Here is a 22,713-nt window from a genome sequence, read left to right as displayed (position 1 = left end):
GACTTTCTTTCTTTCTTCTGCAGAACACAAATGAAGATTTTTAGAAGAATATGTCAGCTCTGTAGGCCCATACAATGCAAGTGAATGGTGACCAGAACTTTGTAGCTCCAAAAAGCACATAAAGGCAGCATAAAAGGACTCTGTAAAACTCCCGTGGTTTAATCCATGTCTTCAGAAGTGATATGAGAAGTGTGGGTGAGAAACAAGCCCTTTTTTATTCTAAATCTCCACTTTACTTTTACATCCCAAAGACACATGTGGTGCCTGTTTAGTTTCACTTTCACATCTGAAAGTGAAAGTTAAAGTGGAGATTTAGAGTGGATTAAATGTCTTCAGAAGACATGGATTAAACCACTGGAGTTTTACGGAGTACTTTTATGCTGCCTTTATTTGCTTTTGGAGCTTCAAAGTTCTGACCACCATTCACTTGCATTGTATGGATCTACAGAGCTGAGATATTCTTCTAAAAATCTTCATTTGTGTTCTGCAAAGAAAGTCATACACATCTGGGATGGCATGAGGGTGAGTGAATGATGAGAGAATTTACATTTTTGGGTGAACTATCCCTTGAAGATAATGCTTATTCAAAATAACCACTTCAGGTTCAACATTTCCTGTTAATTTAGCATTTCATACTGTAACATCTCAAGTATTCTTTAAATATATGAGTCTCCACTGTGGTCGGATCTTTCAATATGATCCCACTTTGAACATTTTTCATAACAAATCCATTCGCTCCACTTAAGAAAAACAATGTGTTTCATGGAGGGGCTTTAGCACCTGCAACAGGGGGGCTTTTTAGCCCCAAATACTATCCTTTCCCTTATTGGTTATTGAAAAAGCCCTTGATTCAATCACCTTTAACAAAACTGAAAATAACAACTCTTTTTGTCTCAAAAGAAGTGTGACAATTTCAGTGATTCTCATTAGCTACATAAATTTGCAACATTTTTAGAAATGGTTAAATATTGGATCAAATTGCCTCAAAACCAAACTTTAGACATTACATGCAATGATCTCATGGGTCAGGAAAATTTTGTAGTGCATAGTGACAAACAGGTGTTTAGGAAAGTACTGTGGTAGTTTTGTTGCTATTTAGTACTTTGGGAGAAAAATCAAATCAGTCTTGATATATTAAACTCATTTAAAAACATTTGTTAAAGGTGAAATCATATTAGTTTGTTTTCTTTTGTCACAATATCACATTTAGTGAAAACAGTGGTGACTTTTACATAATTTTACTGGTTTGAGCGAATGTTGCCATGATCCTAGGGTGTTTGTAAAATGTTATTAAGAATGACTTTTCTGGGGGGTCTGGTTAGCTCAGTGAGTATTGACGCTGACTACCACCCCTGGAGTCGTGAGTTCGAATCCAGGGCGTGCTGAGTGACTCCAGCCAGGTCTCCTAAGCAACCAAATTGGCCAGGTTGCTAGGAAGGGTAGAGTCACATGGGGTAACCTCCTCGTGGTTGCCATAATGTGGTTCACTCTCAGTGGGGCGCATGGTGAGTTGAGCGTGGATTGCCGAGAATAGTGTTAGCCTCCACACACGCTACGCCTCCACAGTAACACGCTCAACAAGCCACATTATAAGATGCGCATATTGACGGTCTCAGATGTGGAGGCAACTGAGATTCGTCCTCCGCCACCTAGATTGAGGCAAGTCACTACACCACAACAAGGACTTGGGAATTAGACATTCCAAATTGGGGAGAAAAGGGGAGAAAATCAAAAGAATAAAAGAATGACTTTTCTGTTCTGTTCTATTCTGTTCAAAACTTTTCAAACAAAACATGGGGCTACATCCATCCATCTTCTATAGCCACTTGTCCTATGCAGGGTCACGGATAGTGCTGAAGCCTATCCCAGCTTTCTCAGGCTGAAGGCAGAGAAACACCCTGGACAGGTGGCCAGTCCATCACAGACATACACATTCACACTCTCACCTACAGGCAATTTAGGGTGTCCAATTAACTTATCCTGTATCTCTTTTTGGACTGTGGGGGAAACCGGAGCACCCAGAGGAAACTCACACAAACACAAGAGAACATGCAAACTCCACACAGAAAGCCCAGTTGAGCCAGGACTCAAACCCAGGACCTTCTTGCTGTGAGGTAACAATGCTATCCACTGAGTCACTGTGCCAGATGGGGCAATATTCACTTTCAATGTCACTTTCAATCCCGTTGGTCTTTGGTAAAATCTCATCCAGGAAGTGACATCATTTCTGAAGGGAAAACAACAGCACAAACATCACAAAAGTATTAGCAATGGATTTGATTCATTCCGATTTCTCATCAGAAATCGGTATGGTAATTTTTTAATTTCAAAAGATGGTTTAACTTCAAGTGAAGTCATGTAAACTAACTGGCAATCCCTCTTATCCCAGTGTCTCTTTTTAGCTCTTAATGTCCATCCTGCCTAATTTTCCATGTCCTCGGTTGCTATGAATTGTCCCACTTCTACAATGAAAAACTAGAAATTTATTAAGAATTATTTTAGGTGTTTCTTCAGTTTCTTTAATTAAAATATCTTATACACAATATGTTTTCTTGGGAGTATTCTTTTAATTGGTAATTAATTTTACATCCACTTTGCATCCTGTTAGTATTTTGTCATTTTTCTATAATTAATAAAATGAAGTGAAATCCACCTAGAGGAAGTGACATCATTATTAGTGAGGAAAAAACAGCACAAATATCAGTAAGCATGCATTTGTGACTTCTGTGATGTTTTGTTGCTACGTTTGGTGTTTAGTGCCAAGCAACATGTTTTTAGGTCTCTTTCTGTTGGTCAAAGAAAAGCAATTCAGATGGGCCAGTTGTCGTCATTTGGTCTGCTTGTCTCTTTGCATTACATGAAATTATATGGTTTTAAAAGACTTTTGTTTGATTGTTTTTGGCCTTCTTAGAGCAGCTCCATTGCCCACTCTAGTTCACTTACTTTGCATGTAAAAGAGCAGCTTGTACATTGTGCTAAACCTCTTCTTTTCTGTTCCTCATAAGAAAGAGAGTCACACAGGTTTGGAACAAAATAATAGTGAGTAAATGATGACCGTTTTTTTCATTTTAAGCAAACTATCCCTTTATTCAGCAGATTTCAGGGGTGTGTAATGGAACAGCGCAGTGGAAAAGATCCCAGATAGGAGAGACGGTTCACTGGCGTGACCAGCCAGCAGACCAGAGCAATAAACATTCAGTGAAGTGACGTTAAAATGAGAACTCTCTGTTCAGAGCTGCGGTAAAGGCCTGACGGGTAACAGCCGTGCTGCTGACGTGCATGTGTGTGGTTCAGTGTGTTTTAGTCTGAGAGTGAGTTTTGAATTCATTAACTCCAGAAAGACTGAAACTGGACTTGTGCTCATTTTCACTGATCTTGGGTCAGATGAAATGGATGTGTGTTGTATGTCAAGGTTTTCTCTAATTCTTATTAGATTCTCATTACTCTAATACAGTAATCTTTGTACTGAAAAATAATGTTTTACAAGCGTAAATTAAAGGCGGCATTTATACTTTACAGATTAAATCATTTATTATTATTTTTGCATTACAGTAATGTCAATAAGATAGATTTTTTTTACAGGAGAAATTAATTAATTGTCAAGAAAATAATTTCTATAATTACAATAAATATATAAATATGCCTATATAAATTCGCTTTACAGTAAAGAGAAAAACATGCTCTTATTACAGCCATGAACATTTTTAGAACAGCCATAAGAACATACAAACGTTAAACATACTCTTACCATTTATAGAAAAATATACTGATGCCAAAGCTGTAGTAAATGATGGAGAATGAGTCTGATGTGCCAGTGAAATAGCCTCTTGTGACAGTCACAGACCAAGATAAGCACAAAACCCAAACACACACACACACACACACACACACACACACGTTTGTTTTTCTATCATGGTGAGTTTCCATTGACTTTCTTTTTTTATTCTGATATAATTGTATGTCCCCTACCCCTAAACCTAACACCTTTATAGTTGACCATTGGCTGCTCCCTGCAGTGTAGGCAAAACCTGTCCGACACACACAAGTGTTTATACTGGGGCAGCACAGACTGACCAATAACACATTTATTGAGAGTCTTGGACACTGTTTGCACATTTCCCACATGGTCAGCAGGTGTATTTGTACAGAAATCATGTCATTCTAAAGTGTTCCAACAAACCAAACAGTTCCCCCTAGAAAAATGGTATTGCTCCATTGTTGTCCTTTCAAAGCTCAGGAGACTAAATGAAGAGCTCAGTTGTGTTTCATATAAGAATCATTTAAGACTGGCTTTTAGAAGAAATGTTTGAGTTCATATTGCAATCTCTTACTTTAGATTGCAAACTTTGGCATCTGTGTGAGACATCGTTGATATCCCCTTTGAAACTCTAGTCAGCAATGTCTCCACGAAACAATCGCCATAAAAATACATAGTTCTATGTATTAGTGACAGAACTTGAGCAAACCCAAGAAATTTGTCAATTTTCCTCTTGACTGGTATAGTTATTAAAGCTCATTATCTAGCCTGCTTCCTGGCAATTGCAGTTCTACAGAAATGCTTGTTGAGGCATAATCGTGTCTTTACTGGGTTTTCTACTGCTGCAGTCTCTCACTGTGCCAAACAGTTTTGGATGTTGCCGGCAGGCCTCAGAAATCAAGATCTGGGGGAGGTTTATGGAAACCCTTCATTTGCTCATGAGTCTGTGAGGGAGAAAAATTTAACCTTTAATTTACTTTCTGTCATGCTCTTTGACATGTGAGTTTTCCCTGCTGTGCCTGTACTTTTCTTTACATTAGAAATGTTCTGAAATCATTTAAACAATGAGTTTTGTGGCCTTTAGTCCATATTTCTATTAGCTCTAAAACACTCCTAAAAAGATTTTCTACTAAAGAACTAAATAAACATTGGGCAGATATGCACGTTTCAAATGTAATACCTGTTTCAATAGGAAATACACAAACAGGGATAAAATTGCATTCATCAGACCTTTCCATATAAGTTTTTTTAAAGAAGTCCTCACAATATGTGCTGCACTGTAAAAAAGAAAAAAATAATAATAATAATAATTATTGATTAACTTTACCATGTACAGTAAAAATATTTTATTTAACAAAGCTGCAAAATATTGTAAAAAAATAATATATATTTTCTTAGAAATTAAAAGTTTACCTTATAGTTAATGGTGAAAATGTATATTCTATTAAACAAGCAGCGCCCCCCAAAAACAGAGGCCTGGCCCCCCCATGTGTCCCCCCACTTACAGTACATTTATGGTAAACTATTGTTAAAATTACAGTGAAAAACAAAAATTGGGCAAAATCGGCAACAGGAGTTCAAAAGTTTTACTACTGAAAACAGTCTGTGCTTACCGAAATTCAAACCACTGCCCCCAGTGGCCAAACCTGGAAGTGATGGCTCAGCGGTTAAGGCTCTAGGTTACTGACCAGAAGGTCAGGATTTCAAGTCCCAGCACTGCCAAGATGCCACTGTGGGGCCCTTGAGCAAGACCCTTGACCCTATCTGCTCCAGGGGCGCTGTATCATGGCTGACCCCAGCTCTGACCCCAGCTTAGCTGGGATATGTTCACTGTATATGTTCAAAAATGTATAATGTGTGACAAAAAATAAAGGCTTCTTCTTCTTAAGTGTTGTTGAGGTGAAATGTCCACAGAGTGGCGCCAAACATTTTTAGTTGTAATACAGTAAACAGGAATGCATTATATTATTAACTCTACCTCCTAACTCAAACCCCAACCCTAAACTTAACCGTCAGTGGAGTAAAAATGTAATTATAGAGCGAAAATGCAACCTCAGGATTGTGCTCACCATTGTTTATATGTTCGCGATTACATTCCGTGGGACCAGAACTTGTGTCTCGCGATCTGAGATCAGTATATAAAAATTTCTTATGGGGAGTGGCCCATGTCAGTAATGGGGTACATGCAGCATGTAGATTTCCCATGTGATCAAGTTGTCATTTACTCACCATCATGTTATTCCAAATATGTGACATTCTTTCTTCTGTGGAACATAAGCCTCATGACAGCCTCAGTCATTGAAATGAACACTAGAGGCACTACAACAATTAGGCATTTTATTCACTTTCATAAAATCATGAGTACAGCAGCTGATTATGATTTTTTATTTTGTATTTTTCTCTCCCCAATTTGGAATGCCCAATTCCCCATGCACTCTAAGTCCTTGTGGTGGCGTAGTGACTCACCTCAATCCGGGTGACAGAGGATGAATCTCAGTTGCCTCCGCGTCTGAGACCGTCAATCCGCGCATCTTATAACGTGGCTTGTTGAGACACGGAGACATAGCGTGTGTGGAGGCTTCATGCTATTCTCCACGGCATCCACACACAACTCCCCACATGCCCCACCGAGAGCGAACCACATTATAGCGACCACGAGCAGGTTACCCCATGTGACTCTACCCTCCCTAGCAACCGGGCCAATTTGGTTGCTTAGGAGACCTGGCTGTAGTCACTCAGCATGCCCTGGGATATGAACTAGTGAACTAGCGAACTCCAGGGGTGGTAGTCAGTGTCTTTACTCGCTGAGCTACCCAGGCCCCTGATTATGACTTTTAATTAAAAGTAATAATTTGCACTATTACACTCACACTGTATGTTATGATATCGAAAAACGTCTACTCTAATGGATCTTTTGAAAAACTGTACATTTCAACGCTTGTATTGCAGACTCCCCTACGTTTACACATTTACTCCAGAGAGATTAGCTTCCGCAGTAGCTTTGGACTTTGAACACAGAACACCATGGTTCAAGAGCAGTCAAGCACACATGCTGACATGCTGACATGTGAGACAAAAGTGTCATAGAAGCGACACAAAATGACGTGGTTGCTTTAGAAAATGTTTTTTCATTTTGCAGTTTGTTTTTGGACACTATCTTTGAGATTTCAGTGTTGGATTAGGGTAAGGATGTCTGTTTTGTTCACCTCCCATTTGCTTTTAGGACACTATTGGTTAGGTTAAGGTTAATGTTTTAGGTTAGGGAGGTAAGGGTGCAACCTCCATCTAATATTTACCTTAAAAACCTCATCCGATTACGACAACCTTTCACTCCCCTTTGGCGCCCCCCGCTGGACATTTCACTGGGAAACTGCAGCGAAACCTGTAATGAACCAAGTAATTTCTTTTTGCAAAAACTTTTGCCATGAGATCAGGCTCTATTTTCATGAGATCAAGCTGTATTTATTTGTTCATTCTTTGTTGCCACAAATCTGGGCACTGGTTCCTAACTAGGACAGCGGAAAATTGTTTCATGCTTGTCAGGCGATGTATAGTTTAAACATCTCTCTGGAAGCTTCAGGTGCCTCTTAAGAGAGGAGCAGATCATTCTGGTGTAGATGAGGGTTTTCCAGGAACTCGGGACGTATGTAGGTTTGAATTGTTAATTGATTAGTTCCCGGAATTCTGCTCCCATTCATCTAGCTGAAGTGGAATGTGAATTGCCCTTCCCTTAGTCTGATAAATGTGTATTATTGATATTATTGATCACAGACACTGTGAAGGTTAGATGTATAGATTAGAGTCTTCACAGGTGCTGCAGGAAATTGGAAAAATCTGAAAGTAGTTGAAAGTAAAGAAAGCACATGCTACACCACTCCTTGTCTCTCTCCACTGGCTGCCGGTTGATGCACGTATCAAATTCAAGGCTCTGATGCTGGCATACAGAACAGTCACTGGGTCTGCTCCAGCATACCTAAAATCATTTCTGCAGAGCTACACGCCCACTAGAAGACTGCGGTCGGCTAAGGAACGTCGCCTTGTTGTACCAACACAAAGAGGCACCAAAACACTTTCCCGGACTTTCGGCTTCATCATACCACGATGGTGGAATGACCTTCCCAACTCCAGCCGTGAAACTGACTCATTTTCTGTCTTCAAAAAAAACGGCTAAAAACACATCTTTTCCGCAAGCACTTAACCAGTCACTAATTTATAAAAAAATATATATATTTTTTATTGTTGCACTTTAATCTGTTTGGAATACTATTCTGATGCTAGTGAAACTTTGTAATATGGCACTTTTCGTACCACTGTCTCTTTAAGATGATTCACTTACAATGTATTCCTCTTTTGTAAGTCGCTTTGGATAAAAGTGTCTGCCAAATGAATAAATGTAAATGTAGTTGACTCAATTGTTAAATATATCAATATTTATATATTTAACATCTCAGTTGTTTCTCCTATGCAACAGTGCGATTAAATGGAGAGCAAATTGAGACTTTGCGGATGTCTCCTGCTTCTCAGATGTTTGTCCTGAGAAAAAGACCTCAGTAATCTCATGCGTCTCCTCTAGAGTTTCAGAAAATCTCAACAATGTACCAAAGTTTGCCATGATTCGATATAACCTCATTGAGCTTCATAGCTCTGTACTCTTACTGTATGTCAACAACTGACACATTTGTGTCTATTTTTATTACTTTAAAATAATTTTGAGACAAACATCTGAGTATTTGATACTCGAATATAAATATGCAATTTCCTGAGTTATGAAAAGGCAACTTCAAAGTTTGTAAATGTGACTTCTGTTATGAACTTTTGAAAACGAAGTCACTTATTTTTCACTATGGTGCTCACAGGAACAGGAAGTCAGTGCTATTAATATGATGCTGGATTATTTATCTTGCACAGCTTGAACTCTGTAGGTGTTTGCAATGTGTGCAACTCTCTTAGCTTAGGTCTGTTTCACTTTACTTCAGACCACACACACTACTTGAATTTTACTTCAGTTCTGTTTATATAATCAACCACATCATCTGTATGTTTCATGTTAGTAGTGCTTTCTAAGGCTAAAATTCTTCCTCATAATTCAGCGTGAACCATTTGTCCAACAGACATGAATGATAAAACGAATCATACGGCTTGTAGAGGAGAGGTGTGCTGTTACATTACTAAATGATCAGACTTTTGATTTTTGCCTGGCAGGTGATAAAATGGGCAAAAAATCTCATAGAATTACATTGAAGGAGAGACCTGAGCCATATCTGGAGACTAGATTGTCATAGAGACTCTTCAGACTTGAGCCAGTGGTCAGTGTGAGCATATATAACTCATCTACAAATGTTTCATGTCCTGCAAATTTATATTGCTCATGCTCTTATGACTTCCTGTGTGTGTGCTATCTAGTGGTTTGTCTCTTATGATGTCAAAGACAGCTCATATTTATTACAGTATTGCATAACTTGTTAAAGTGAATAGACAAAACATCTCATTTTGTGCTCCACACACTTAAGAACATCATATGTGTTTGGAACAACATGAGAGTGAGTAAATGATGACAGAATCTTCATTTTTGGGGTAAACTATTCATTTTATTCGTATGTGTATTCCTTGTGAATTGAACCCATGACCTTGGCAATGCAAGCATGAAAGAAAGAAAGATTTGTATACATATTTGTATAGCGCTTTACAGAAAATCATGCATTAACAGAAAATGAAACTGTAATATCTATAAAGTCTTAGAGTCATCATTGTGTAGTCTGATTAAATATGATTGTGAATTGTGTTTAAAAATAAGTAATTAAATAATAATTGTATTTTGAACCCCTTTGAGCAAGCTAAAGGCGACTGTGGTAAGGAACACAAAAACTCTATAAGATGTTGGTTAATGAAGAATAATAACCTTGGGAGAAAACAGACTCACTGTAGGGGTCAGTTCCTCTCTGGCTAAACTGCATGAATATAATGCCAATAGTTATTTATGTGCAGTGCAGGTCATGGTTTAAAATTAGTAAATTAAGTAAGTGTTAAGGGCCAGTGTTTAAACAAATATTTCCTAAGAACTGTAAGATTAATGGCTAATGACTGGATTAACTGCAGAAATTCACATTGATGCATTGTCCTTTGTTAGTTGGCTGATGAAGGCTTTTGTTGGCAATTAATTGATAGTCTATGTATTCAATTATAAGAGTGTAGTCCATCATTAGACCGAGGTGATGCAGGCAGAGATCAGTGAGGTGCATCGCAGTTCAACCAGCAGGTCATTTTGGAGAGGTCTATCCTAAGTCCAAGGTTCAGGCAATGGCATATGAAGTATCTGATGTCTTACAGTTGGAGTTGAATCAGTTCATCCTCTGAAGTCCATCGTAATAGATTGAAGTGATGTCTGGCTGGCACCGGCTGCGTTTAGTCATCATCACTCAGAGACACATAGCAGTGGAGTCCGACACCAAGCAGGAACGGAGCTGGATCTGGCCGGCTCTTGTAACCTTGGGATATGAATCCCGAGGTTGAGACAGGAAACAAATAGAATAATATTAGCATAGATGCCATTCAATTTTTTGCAGAGTTATAGATCATGATCATTGTTTCTGGTTTTGGCAGACCTAACTAAAGCAGCCTAATTATGAGTTGAAGGATAAATTAGGTGTATGCCCAGCTAAATAGATGAGTCTTTAGTCTACACTTAAACTGAGTGAGATGTCTGTGTCCCGAACAGTGTTAAGGAGACTATTCCATTGTTTAGGAGCCAAATAGGAAAATGATCTACCTCCTTTTGTGGTATTTTGTGGGATTTTGATATTCTAGGAACTATTAACAAGCCAGAATGTTGTGATCGTAATGAACGTGACAGAATATAGCATGTCAGAAGGTCACTTAAGTACTGTGGAGCTAGACCATTCAAAACTTTGTACGTAGTTAACAGAATTTTAAAATGAATATGAAATTTAACAGGTAGCCAATGTAAGGATGATAGAATGAGGCTAATATGATCATATTTCTTGTTTCTAGTCAGCACTCTGGCAGCTGCATTTTGAACCAATTGAAGTTTATTTATTGAACTTGCAGGACATCCTCCCAGTAATGCATTATAATAATCTAGTCTTGAGGTCATGAACGCATGAATTAGTTTTTCAGCATCAGCAACAGAGAGCATGTGTCGTAACTTAGCAATATTTCTGAGGTGGAGGAATGCTGTTCTACAAACACTGGAAATTTGATTTTCAAAGGACAGATTGGTATCAAATATAACACCTAAGTTCTTCGCTGTAGGAGACGATGAAACAGTACATCCATCGAGAGTCAAATTATATTTTAGTAGCTTATTTTTAGAGGTTTTTGATCCAATAATTAGTACCTCTGTTTTGTCGTAATTGAGCAGAATTACATTTATGGCCATCCAATATTTGATTTCTTTGATACACTTACACTCTGTTGGGTTTCGAAGAAATACAAAGTTGGGTATCATCAGCAACAGTGGAAACTTATTGCACGATTCCTGATAATATCTCCCAGGGGAAGCATATATAAGGAGAAAAAAGCAGAGGCCCTAAAACTGATCCCAGTGGCACTCCATACTTAACTTTTGTTTGATTTGACAATTCCTCGTTTACACAGACAAAGTGGTAGCAGTCTGCTAAATAGGACCTAAACCATGCTAATGCAAGTCCACAAATGCCAACATAATTCTCCAGCCTATCCAAGAGAACGTCATGATCTGTCGTGTCGAAGGCAGCACTAAGATCTAAAAGCACTAGAAGAGAAATGCAGCCACGATCAGATGATAAGAGCAAGTCATTTGTAACTGATAAGTGAAGTCTTTGTACTGTGGGGCCTAAATCCTGACATTGTTCATATACATACTATTTCACTGTAGAAATGAACATAGTTGGGAGGATACTACCTTTTCTAGTATTTTCGACATAAACGGGAGATTTGAAATCGGTCTGTAATTAGCCAGTTCTCCAGGATCAAGCTGTGGCTTCTCAATAAGCGGTTTGATATCTGCCAGTTTAAAGTTTCTTGGGACATGTCCCAAGGATAGAAAGGACGAACAAAAGAAATAATGAACAAATGGTAGAATAAACTACAGAAAGAACAAATAAAAAATAGTGATTGAATTAAAAAAAAAACAAAAAACGAATGAACGAATGAACAAAAGAAAGAAAGAATTAACCAACTAACAAACAAACAAAAGAAAGTATGTAAATAAGTCATTGGTGATTTAGGTCAGGCACTTGAAATCCAACATTAACACTGGAAAGTTTATCTCTGTGTAATGGGTACATTAACCTCTCTCTCTCTCTCTCTCTCTCTCTCTCTCTCTACACTATAATTGTAATATCCTTGTCCTTGCGTCAGAGTCCAGCTAAGAGTGTAAGAGCTCACACAGCCTTGTAGAGATGCTGAAAGATGGAGAGAGAGAGAGAGAGAGAGAGAGAGAGAGAGAGTTATGTATGCAAATGTTTTCTTTCCCTGTTCAAGGCATGATGTGACATGCAACAGGGTTGTGCACCATTCATAACTAAATTGAAAATACCTTTTAAAATCTGATTCAATTGCTGAATTTGAACTGAGGTAGCAAACAAGATGTGCAACAGTTATTCAAATTTAAACTAAAAGAGATAGTTCACACAAAAATGAAACTTGCATCATTAACTTACCCATGTTGTTCAAAAGCTGTAGTTATGGGTTCTACACAGAACCTTTAGGGGTTCTGAATATGAAACTCGCTTCATATTCTGAACCCTTAAAGGTTCTAAGGTCCTATCTTTATTCGATGCAATGAATGTGAATGGTGACTGAGGCTGAGACTGAGAACATTTGCTTTTGTGTTCTGTGGAAGAAAGTCAAATGAGCTTGCAACAAAATGAGAGTGCAGCTGATGACAGAACTTCCTTTCTGGGTGAACTATCCCTTTCAGGAAGTCAAATGAAAACGGCTATAAGTGTTCTATATTGTGCATATGTACTGTATATAAGCGTGTGAGCAAATGGACTGTTAGCTACAATTACTGTTGTCCATAAAACTTTCGTTTGTTTTGATTTTTTGTTACACATCCGTGAATCTGAGTGCATCATTACTAATACAATCAAATAACACAAGCTGGACATTAAATGCATGTTTTGGTGATTAATCATTCATATTGTTCATATATACTGTATAACACAGGCTGAATTCATACATAAATCTACGTTATAGAATATCGACAAACAAATGGGAGGAAAGCAAGAAAGACCATAAATAATACATGAAAACATTGTAATGTAATGCAGTTCTCTGCGTTAAAATGATTCAAGATGCGTTAGTGTTGTCATCACTTCCGTGTCAGTGGTGGGTGTTTTATCTGAAGACTCAAGTTTATTCAACATATCTGTGAGATATTAAACAGATGTATTTTTACACTCCTTTTATTTGAATTCACAACTTTGCTATGCATTCCTGTAAAAAAAAAAAGCAAAATACAAAATCTTGGAAATATCCAATTAATGAATTGTGTTTGCCAATATTAGGGTCACATTTGGGTCAGTGATTGAAACAAACCCCTAGTATCAAACTTAGACGTGTAACTCATCCCACACTCATGCAGCTTGTTGAATTTTCAACAGACAGATGACAAAATGCGGAAAAATCCCATAGAATTACTGTACATTAAAGGAGGGACTCAAGACCAGAAATATTATTGAGATTTGACGGTGGACCATTTTGACCAGTAAGCAACCACCCAGAACATCGTAGAAACCAACTAGAACACCATAACAACTGCATAGCAACATGCATCATGTCTCAGGTTCTACGTGAGTTTGGAGAACACAGATCATGTGATGCAAATTCATCAGTCCTGGAGTGTCACCTGTCAGTCATATTCCAGAAAAGTGCCATCTGGCGTCAGACAGACACAAAGTCTGAATCAGGTGAAAGTAAATGCGGCTAAATATAATGGATGCTCAATAGACTTCCTGTGACTTCATTGAGACAGAGACGTCTTAAATTACACTGACCCTTTAAAGCCCTTTAGTTTAGTGATGGTGCATATAGACCTGCATTAATGCACTTTATAAGCCCTAAGAGAACACCAACATCAAATGTTAAAATGTACAGTTAAGGAATGTGAAATTGTAAAGCATCATTGTAGTAGAGTGAATCTAGCAGGGATCATATTTTACCCCAAAATCGAAAGAAACAAATTATAAATTATATTTTGCACGAAGGAAAAAGTTGATTTTTAGGGCCAATAAGATACCAATGTTGATACTGTAATACATATGGGTATTTAACTTTTTTTTATTATTATTATTTTCAACGATCATTCTAATTAGATTTTCATAATTGTAATACCGTTTTATTTTTTATTTTTTATTTTTGCTGTTTTACAGTAAACATTACAACACCTCAGATATCATCATGATGTGTAAATACTTTACAATTTAAATAATGTAGTATCTTTTTTTCAGATTAAAGTAATGGAAACATTTTTGCATTACTGTAATGAACATTTTATATATATACAGGTGCATCTCAATAAATTAGAATGTCGTGGAAAAGTTCATTTATTTCAGTAATTCAACTCAAATTGTGAAACTCGTGTATTAAATAAATTCAGTGCACACAGACTGAAGTAGTTTAAGTCTTTGTTTCTTTTAATTGTGATGATTTTGGCTCACATTTAACAAAAACCCACCAATTCACTATCTCAAAAAATTAGAATACATCATAAGACCAATAAAAAAAACATTTTTAGTGAATTGTTGGCCTTCTGGAAAGTATGTTCATTTACTGTATATGTACTCAGTACTTGGTAGGGGCTCCTTTTGCTTTAATTACTGCCTCAATTCGGCGTGGCATGGAGGTGATCAGTTTGTGGCACTGCTGAGGTGGTATGGAAGCCCAGGTTTCTTTGACAGTGGCCTTCAGCTCATCTGCATTTTTTGGTCTCTTGTTTCTCATTTTCCTCTTGACAATACCCCATAGATTCTCTATGGGGTTCAGGTCTGGTGAGTTTGCTGGCCAGTCAAGCACACCAACACCATGGTCATTTAACCAACTTTTGGTGCTTTTGGCAGTGTGGGCAGGCGCCAAATCCTGCTGGAAAATGAAATCAGCATCTTTAAAAAGCTGGTCAGCAGAAGGAAGCCTGAAGTGCTCCAAAATTTCTTGGTAAACGGGTGCAGTGACTTTGGTTTTCAAAAAACACAATGGACCAACACCAGCAGATGACATTGCACCCCAAATCATCACAGACTGTGGAAACTTAACACTGGACTTCAAGCAACTTGGGCTATGAGCTTCTCCACCCTTCCTCCAGACTCTAGGACCTTGGTTTCCAAATGAAATACAAAACTTGCTCTCATCTGAAAAGAGGACTTTGGAACACTGGGCAACAGTCCAGTTCTTCTTCTCCTTAGCCCAGGTAAGACGCCTCTGACGTTGTCTGTGGTTCAGGAGTGGCTTGACAAGAGGAATACGACAACTGTAGCCAAATTCCTTGACATGTCTGTGTGTGGTGGCTCTTGATGCCTTGACCCCAGCCTCAGTCCATTCCTTGTGAATTTCACCCAAATTCTTGAATCGATTTTGCTTGACAATCATAAGGCTGCGGTTCTCTCGGTTGGTTGTGCATCTTTTTCTTCCACACTTTTTCCTTCCACTCAACTTTCTGTTAACATGCTTGGATACAGCACTCTGTGAACAGCCAGCTTCTTTGGCAATGAATGTTTGTGGCTTACCCTCCTTGTGAAGGGTGTCAATGATTGTCTTCTGGACAACTGTCAGATCAGCAGTCTTCCCCATGATTGTGTAGCCTAGTGAACCAAACTGAGAGACCATTTTGAAGGCTCAGGAAACCTTTGCAGGTGTTTTGAGTTGATTAGCTGATTGGCATGTCACCATATTCTAATTTTTTGAGATAGTGAATTGGTGGGTTTTTGTTAAATGTGAGCCAAAATCATCACAATTAAAAGAACCAAAGACTTAAACTACTTCAGTCTGTGTGCATTGAATTTATTTAATACACGAGTTTCACAATATGAGTTGAATTACTGAAATAAATGAACTTTTCCACGACATTCTAATTTATTGAGATGCACCTGTATATATATATATATATATATATATATATATATATATATATATACACTATATTGCCAAAAGTATTCGCTCATCTGCCTTTAGACGCATATGAACTTAAGTGACATCCCATTCTTAATCCATAGGGTTTAATATGACGTCGGCCCACCCTTTGCAGCTATAACAGCTTCAACTCTTCTGGGAAGGCTTTCCACAAGGTTTAGGAGTGTGTTTATGGGAATTTTTGACCATTCTTCCAGAAGCGCATTTGTGAGGTCAGACACTGATGTTGGACGAGAAGGCCTGGCTCGCAGTCTTCGCTCTAATTCATCCCAAAGGTGCTCTATCAGGTTGAGGTCAGGACTCTGTGCAGGCCAGTGAAGTTCTTCCACACCAAACTCGCTCATCCATGTCTTTATGGACCTTTCTTTGTGCACTGGTGCGCAGTCATGTTGGAACAGGAAGGGGCCATCCCCAAACTGTTCCCACAAAGTTGGGAGCATGGAATTGTCCAAAATCTCTTGGTATGCTGAAGCATTCAGAGTTCCTTTCACTGGAACTAAGGGGCCAAGCCCAGCTCCTGAAAAACAACCCCACACCATAATCCCCCCTCCAACAAACTTCACAGTTGGCACAATGCAGTCAGACAAGTACCGTTCTCCTGGCAACTGCCAAACCCAGACTCGTCCATCAGATTGCCAGATGGAGAAGCGTGATTCGTCACTCCAGAGAACGCGTCTCCACTGCTCTAGAGTCCAGTGGCGGCGTGCTTTACACCACTGCATCCGACGCTTTGCATTGCACTTGGTGATGTATGGCTTGGATGCAGCTGCTCGGCCATGGAAACCCATTCCATGAAGCTCTCTACGCACTGTTCTTGAGCTAATCTGAAGGCCACATGAACTTTGGAGGTCTGTAGCGATTGACTCTGCAGAAAGTTGGTGACCTCTGCGCACTTGCGCCTCAGCATCCGCTGACCCTGCTCTGTCATTTTACGTGGCCTACCACTTCGTGGCTGAGTTGCTGTCATTCCCAATCGCTTCCACTTTGTTATAATACCACTGACAGTTGACTGTGGAATATTTAGTAGTGAGGAAATTTCACAACTGGACTTGTTGCACAGGTGGCATCCTATCACAGTACCACGCTGGAATTCACTGAGCTCCTGAGAGCGGCCCATTCTTTCACAAATGTTTGTAGAAGCAGTCTGCATGCCTAGGTGCTTCATTTTATACACCTGTGGCCATAAAAGTGATTGGAACACCTGAATTAAATTATTTGGATGGGTGAGCGAATACTTTTGGCAATATAATGTATTTGATATATGTAGTCATATAACTGTCATTGTACTCAGTTGTCATGTCACAACACACACAAAAAAAAAATTATAGTCTTAAAAATAGGCTTCATTTTCTTTAAAGAAATATTCTGGGTTAAATGCAAGTTAAGCTCAATCAACAGCACTTGTGGCACAATGTTGCTCACCACAGAAAATAGTAATTAAAAAAAAGAGTTTCAGTGAGGCACTTACAATGGAAGTCAATGGGGCCAATTTTTGGAGAGTTTAAAGGCAGAAATGTGATGCTTATAATTTTATAAAAGTACTTGCATTAATTCTTAATTAAATACAATTTTGTGGTAATCAACATTATGCCACAAATGCTGTCGATTGAGTTCAACTTGTATTAAATCCATAATGTTCCTTTAATTAATTTTCATTTTGGGATGCAATATGAACTGTTCATTTTCTTGCAGGTGTCCTGAGATTCACCCTCATGTTTCCATGTGTGTTAGTGCACAAAGACAAGAAACCACAGAAAATAACTTTTGCAAAGTGTGAAAAGATAAAGTGTTCTTATCTGAATTTCAGTTTTGTTGAACTCTTCAAATTCAAGTCTTGAAGAATATCGATGGTTGCGATATGGTCGTTGTTTCTCACACCTCATTTTATCTTTCTCTTTTTAATTTGGAAGTGATCGATATATACATATATTCACACTCAGAGACACTGATACAACCGTTCAGACTTCAGCTCTAGGAAAGTGCAGCATCCCAAGCAACACAGTTGGTGGTTCTGTACTGGTAAGCAAGAGGTTGTGATTTCAATCCCCACAGCCACCACCATTGCATCCTTGAGCAAGGCACTTAACTTCAGGTTGCTCTGGGGGATTGTCCCTGTAATAAATGCACTGTAAGTCACTTTGGATAAAAGTGTCTGCCAAATGCATGAATATGAATATAACACTCTCCTGTGTGAATGTGTGTGTTCTTTAATGACCTTGTGACTGATTTGTTATCATTATGTTGTGAAACAATAGAGGGTGTTGAATATTTTCTATCCTGAGTTGACTCAGGAAATGTGCAGTCGAGACCTGGATAGATCTGAACTCATAATTAACCCCACTGGGATCTTCTTTTCCGCCCCTTCCCTTAAAAAAGACTCAGGATCAAATTTAAAAAAGCTTGTGACTTCAAGGCCTGAGTGTATTTAGTGTTAGTTGATAAGACTACAAAGGCCATTGTGAGGAAAGTTCCTGTGTGGAGGTCTTTAGACCATCATCCCCATGACGATGTCCCTGCATGATGACGTAACAATGGGCCTGAGCTCAGGGGGGTGCTACATTGTTTCTTTAGTTTCCTCAAAGGATGCAACTGATGAACTCAGGAAATCGTTTTTTTTTTTTTTCTTCAGAGACGTCTGACTGATTGGTTAAAATTCACGTTGCAGATAGCAGCGTAAAACTTTCATAGCTCAGAAGATATAATGGAGTGCTTGGTTAAGATGTTTCGTATCAGAGTATCCTACTCTCTCTCAGATGTTTCTTCTAAAACTCCTTTGGACAAATAAAATCAGAAACAAATGAGTGAATTAATGTGGAAAGCATGGCTCACTTCATGCAGTCTAAAAATAATTTAATGAGAAATTAGTTTGTATTAAGATCTCAAATCTGAGCACTGGTCTCTAGGGATCTGATAAAGTCCAATGTGGTTTGATAAGGTCTAATGTGGTCTGATGTGATTTTATGTGGTCTATTTTGGTCTCTGTGGAGTCTGATATGGTCTAATAAGGTCTTAGTGGTCTCTAGGGGTTCTGATGAGGTCTAATGTGGTCTGATGTGGCCTCTCGGGTGTCTGATTAGATCTAATATGGTCTTAAGAGGTCTAATGGGGTCTGATGAGGTCTAATGTGGTCTGATGTGGTCGCTCGGGTGTCTGGTTAGATCTTTTATGGTCTTAAGAGGTCTAATGGGGTCTGATGAGGTCTAATGTGGTCTGATGTGGTTGAATAGGGTCTGATGAGGTCGAATGGGGTCTGATGGGATCTCTAACTCTGGGGGGTCTGATGAGGTCTCATGTGGTTTGATGAAGTCTAGTGTAGTCTGATGTGGTCTAATGGGGTCCAGTGTGGTCTCTATGGGGTCTCATGAGGTTAAATGTGGTCTAATGTGGTCTGATGTGGTCTCTAGGGAGTCTGATGAGGTCTAATGTGGTCTGTTGTGGTCTGATGTGGTCTAATGGGGGGTTGGAACTACTGTGCGTTGAACATGCGCTACAAGGACACCTTTCACGGTTGTGCACTGTCTCCGTGTCAACAACTGCATCTCCTGCTGTAAGCTTTAGACACGCTTCTCCCGGGAACATGGATAGGGAACAGTGGGGTGGCCGATGCCACGAGCTGGTTCCCATGGGAGTTGTGGGCCCCTGGGCTTCAGCCCGTGTAAGCCTGTGCATTAATACTCCCCTGGGTCTTATGTAGTTTGATGTGGTCTCTAGGGAGTCTGATGAGGTCTAATGTAGTCTGTTGTAGTCTGATTGGGTCTAATGTATTCTGATGTGGTCTCTAGGGGGTCTGATGAGGTCTAATGTGGTTTGATAAGGTCTAATGTATTCTAATGGGGTCTAATTTGGTCTGATGTGCTCTAATATGGACTTATGTGGCCTCTAGGGGGTCTGATGAGTTCTAATGTTGTTTGATAAGGTCTAATGTAGTCTGATGTGGTCTGATGTGGTCTCTAGGGGGGTCTGATGAGGTCCAGTGTGGTCTGATGTGCTCTGATGTTGTCTCTAGGGTGTCTGATGAGGTCTACTGTGGCTTGACTAGGTGTAATGGGGTCTGATGTGGTCTCTAGGAGGTCTGATGAGGTCTGATGTGGTCTTTAGGGGGTCTGATGAGGTCTAATGTGGTCTCTAGGGAACTAATTTGGTCTGATTGATCTATCTAGTGGATAGATATCTCTTGTACAACAAAGGATCAAAAAATTATCTCTGCCAAATGCTCTCTGACATGAATGTCTGATTCCCAAACTAATCCTTCCTTTGAACCGATTTTTTTAATGACTTGAATGACTACTCCCCAACACCGAATTAATACAAACTGTTCGAACAAACCGATTCAACACTAGTATTGTGGATAAAACATTTCAAACAATGCTATTCATGGCAATTTTACATTTATTAACAAGCATGGTCTCAGCTGGAGCAGTCCAGATTTTGAAGTAACACCTAGTCTGATATTGAGGTTTTTTTTCTGGTATGAATCAAAATAGAAAGCTAGGAAGAGGAGGAGACTATCTCTTTGAGCTTTAGAGAAGTAGTATATTAGCCATGCGGTTGGCCTCGAAGCAGAAGCCACCCTGAGCGGAGGGCTGGAGTCTGGAGAAAGACCTGCATATGAAAGGAATGTGGTTTTGATGCAGGGGGGTCAAGAGACCCAAACTCTCCGTCGAAAATGCAGATGTGCTGGCTCACAAGTGCCCGCTGCTTTGTTCCACAAAGACAAATGCGTCTCCTCCCAAACATATAATTATATTAGGGTTGACTGACTATATATACAAAGTGCAGTAAGGACAGGCCCTCTAATGGATGTAATGTAACAGACGAGTTGTGAGACTTGCAAAGCCAGCTATACCATGAAACCATGCTTCAAAAAAATAAAATAATAATAATAATTAAAAAGGGCACTCAGTAAATTTTTCCTCATTAAAAAAAGCTTTATTACTGAAGAAATTAATTGTCATTTAAAAAATAATAATTGTATAAAATCATGACCACTCATATAAAGACTTCAGTCATATCAGGAAACATATAAAAGATGTTTAAATCCACATGGAGAGGGTCCCCTCATGGGGGGCGCCATGTTCGGATCACATGACCAGCAGAATCATCCTCGCTTAATATGAATGATGCTGCATCCACACCGCTAGGTGTCAGTGTAAGACTACATGCACCTTAAATATTTATCTTTCTAAAGAAAGTGTTATATAAGGGGTTTGTCCCTTCAAAATACTGTAGGCCTAGTATTACAGACCTCATCAGACAATAGGTCATATTTTGGAGGCAGATAATTTAATACACACCTTTCGGTATCAAATAATTTTGCTGGCTTGTATTTCAGGTCTTTGAATGAAACAGGTATTCGGTGCCCTCTTGTGGACAGAAGTTAAATAACTTTCTGTCCATTCTACAGAGACACACCCTGACTCGTTCGTTTGTGCCTACATTTGCGAAATCATTAAATAAACACACACACAGTCAGTCTTTCTGGATTTATTGTGTTATAAGATTTTATAGACGTTAAATTATTGGAAAGAGTTGTTGTTGAAGGCAAAGTTAATTATAGGAAACATTATACAGCTTACTTGAGAACAATTATTTTCTGTCATGCACTTTATGTAAACCACCACTAGAGGGAGACATATAACCACTATTGAATTACCAGAGTGGCATGATAGAAAAGAAGAGGTTTCTGTAGTGTAGTGGTTATCACGTTCGCCTCACACGCGAAAAGTCCCCGGTTCGAAATCGGGCAGTAACATCGTAATTGTTTTCTGCCCCAGTTCACGTTGGAAAAGAAACGGTGTTGTGGACTTTCACACACAGATCGATATGCAGTCTCACAACAAAAGATTCGTGCTATTTAACCTCAGTCGAATCAGAGTTAAAGGTGCACTCAGTAACTTTTGTCTTTGTCATCATTTGCAGCATCATTTAAAATCAATAGTTTTCAGTTTCAGATGCCATTGTAGAAATTTAGTATTCACAGTAAGCCATGATTACTTTAATCAATGAGTTAAGGGAGCGATAATCGGCTGGTCATGTGATTATATCATGGCCGCCCCCATGTGCGGACCCTCTCCATGTAGAATAAAACAGCTTTTATAAGGTTGCTGATATGTCTGGAGTCTTCATTTTAATGTGAGTCGTCATGATCTCCTACATATATTGCAAAATTACAATTCACGTCTTTAGAAGTTAAACTTTTTTAATGAGGAAAAAAAAAAAAATACTGACTGCAGCTTTAAAGTCTGCTGTCAAAATAATAACAATAAAATAAATAAATAAACAACAATAATACAAAAGTGTCTAAATTTTACCAGAGGCAAACTACTTAAAATCTGGCTATCGCCAGCAAGACGTATATATATTATTTGTGTTATTTGTGTAATTGTGTTGCAGTTCTGTGGCCACTAGTTCTACATTTCATTTATTGTTGTTGCATTTTGTGTGTGTGTGTGTGTGTGTGTGTGTTTGTGTGTAAAAATATAGATATTTGTTGTTGTTGTTTTGAGTCTGCATTCTTTATTCACATGCACAGCGCTGTTCAAATTAGTTTTGGGCAAATGATGACATAAATTAGGTTGCATGTACACTTATAGAATAATCATTAAAAGTACAAATGACCTATTTGTTTCCAACACACAACTATTGATCCACAATATTGCCACAACGTTGTGATTACAAACTAACAACTTCACAAAATTACATTGTGGTCAGAGTTCACTTTTCCGGTTTGTCACAACGTAACTAGTGCCACAACAAAAGTTAAAATGACATTACAGTTATATAACGGTCACTTATTTTGACTAGCTGCTGGTTACTATACTATAGTACTC

General features: G+C 38.7%; 1 non-coding gene across 1 annotated transcript; it reads left to right on the top strand.

Annotated features, from left to right (window-relative positions):
- The first annotated feature begins 21,562 nt into the window (after positions 1 to 21,562).
- trnav-cac (transfer RNA valine (anticodon CAC)) lies at positions 21,563 to 21,635 on the top strand. The gene has a single exon. It is a non-coding gene; the product is annotated as a tRNA-Val (tRNA).
- Positions 21,636 to 22,713: the final 1,078 nt, after the last annotated feature.

This window comes from Myxocyprinus asiaticus, chromosome 40 (assembly GCF_019703515.2).
Source record: "Myxocyprinus asiaticus isolate MX2 ecotype Aquarium Trade chromosome 40, UBuf_Myxa_2, whole genome shotgun sequence".
Classification (NCBI taxonomy): domain Eukaryota; kingdom Metazoa; phylum Chordata; class Actinopteri; order Cypriniformes; family Catostomidae; genus Myxocyprinus; species Myxocyprinus asiaticus.
This window is presented reverse-complemented; position numbering and strand designations above follow the sequence as displayed.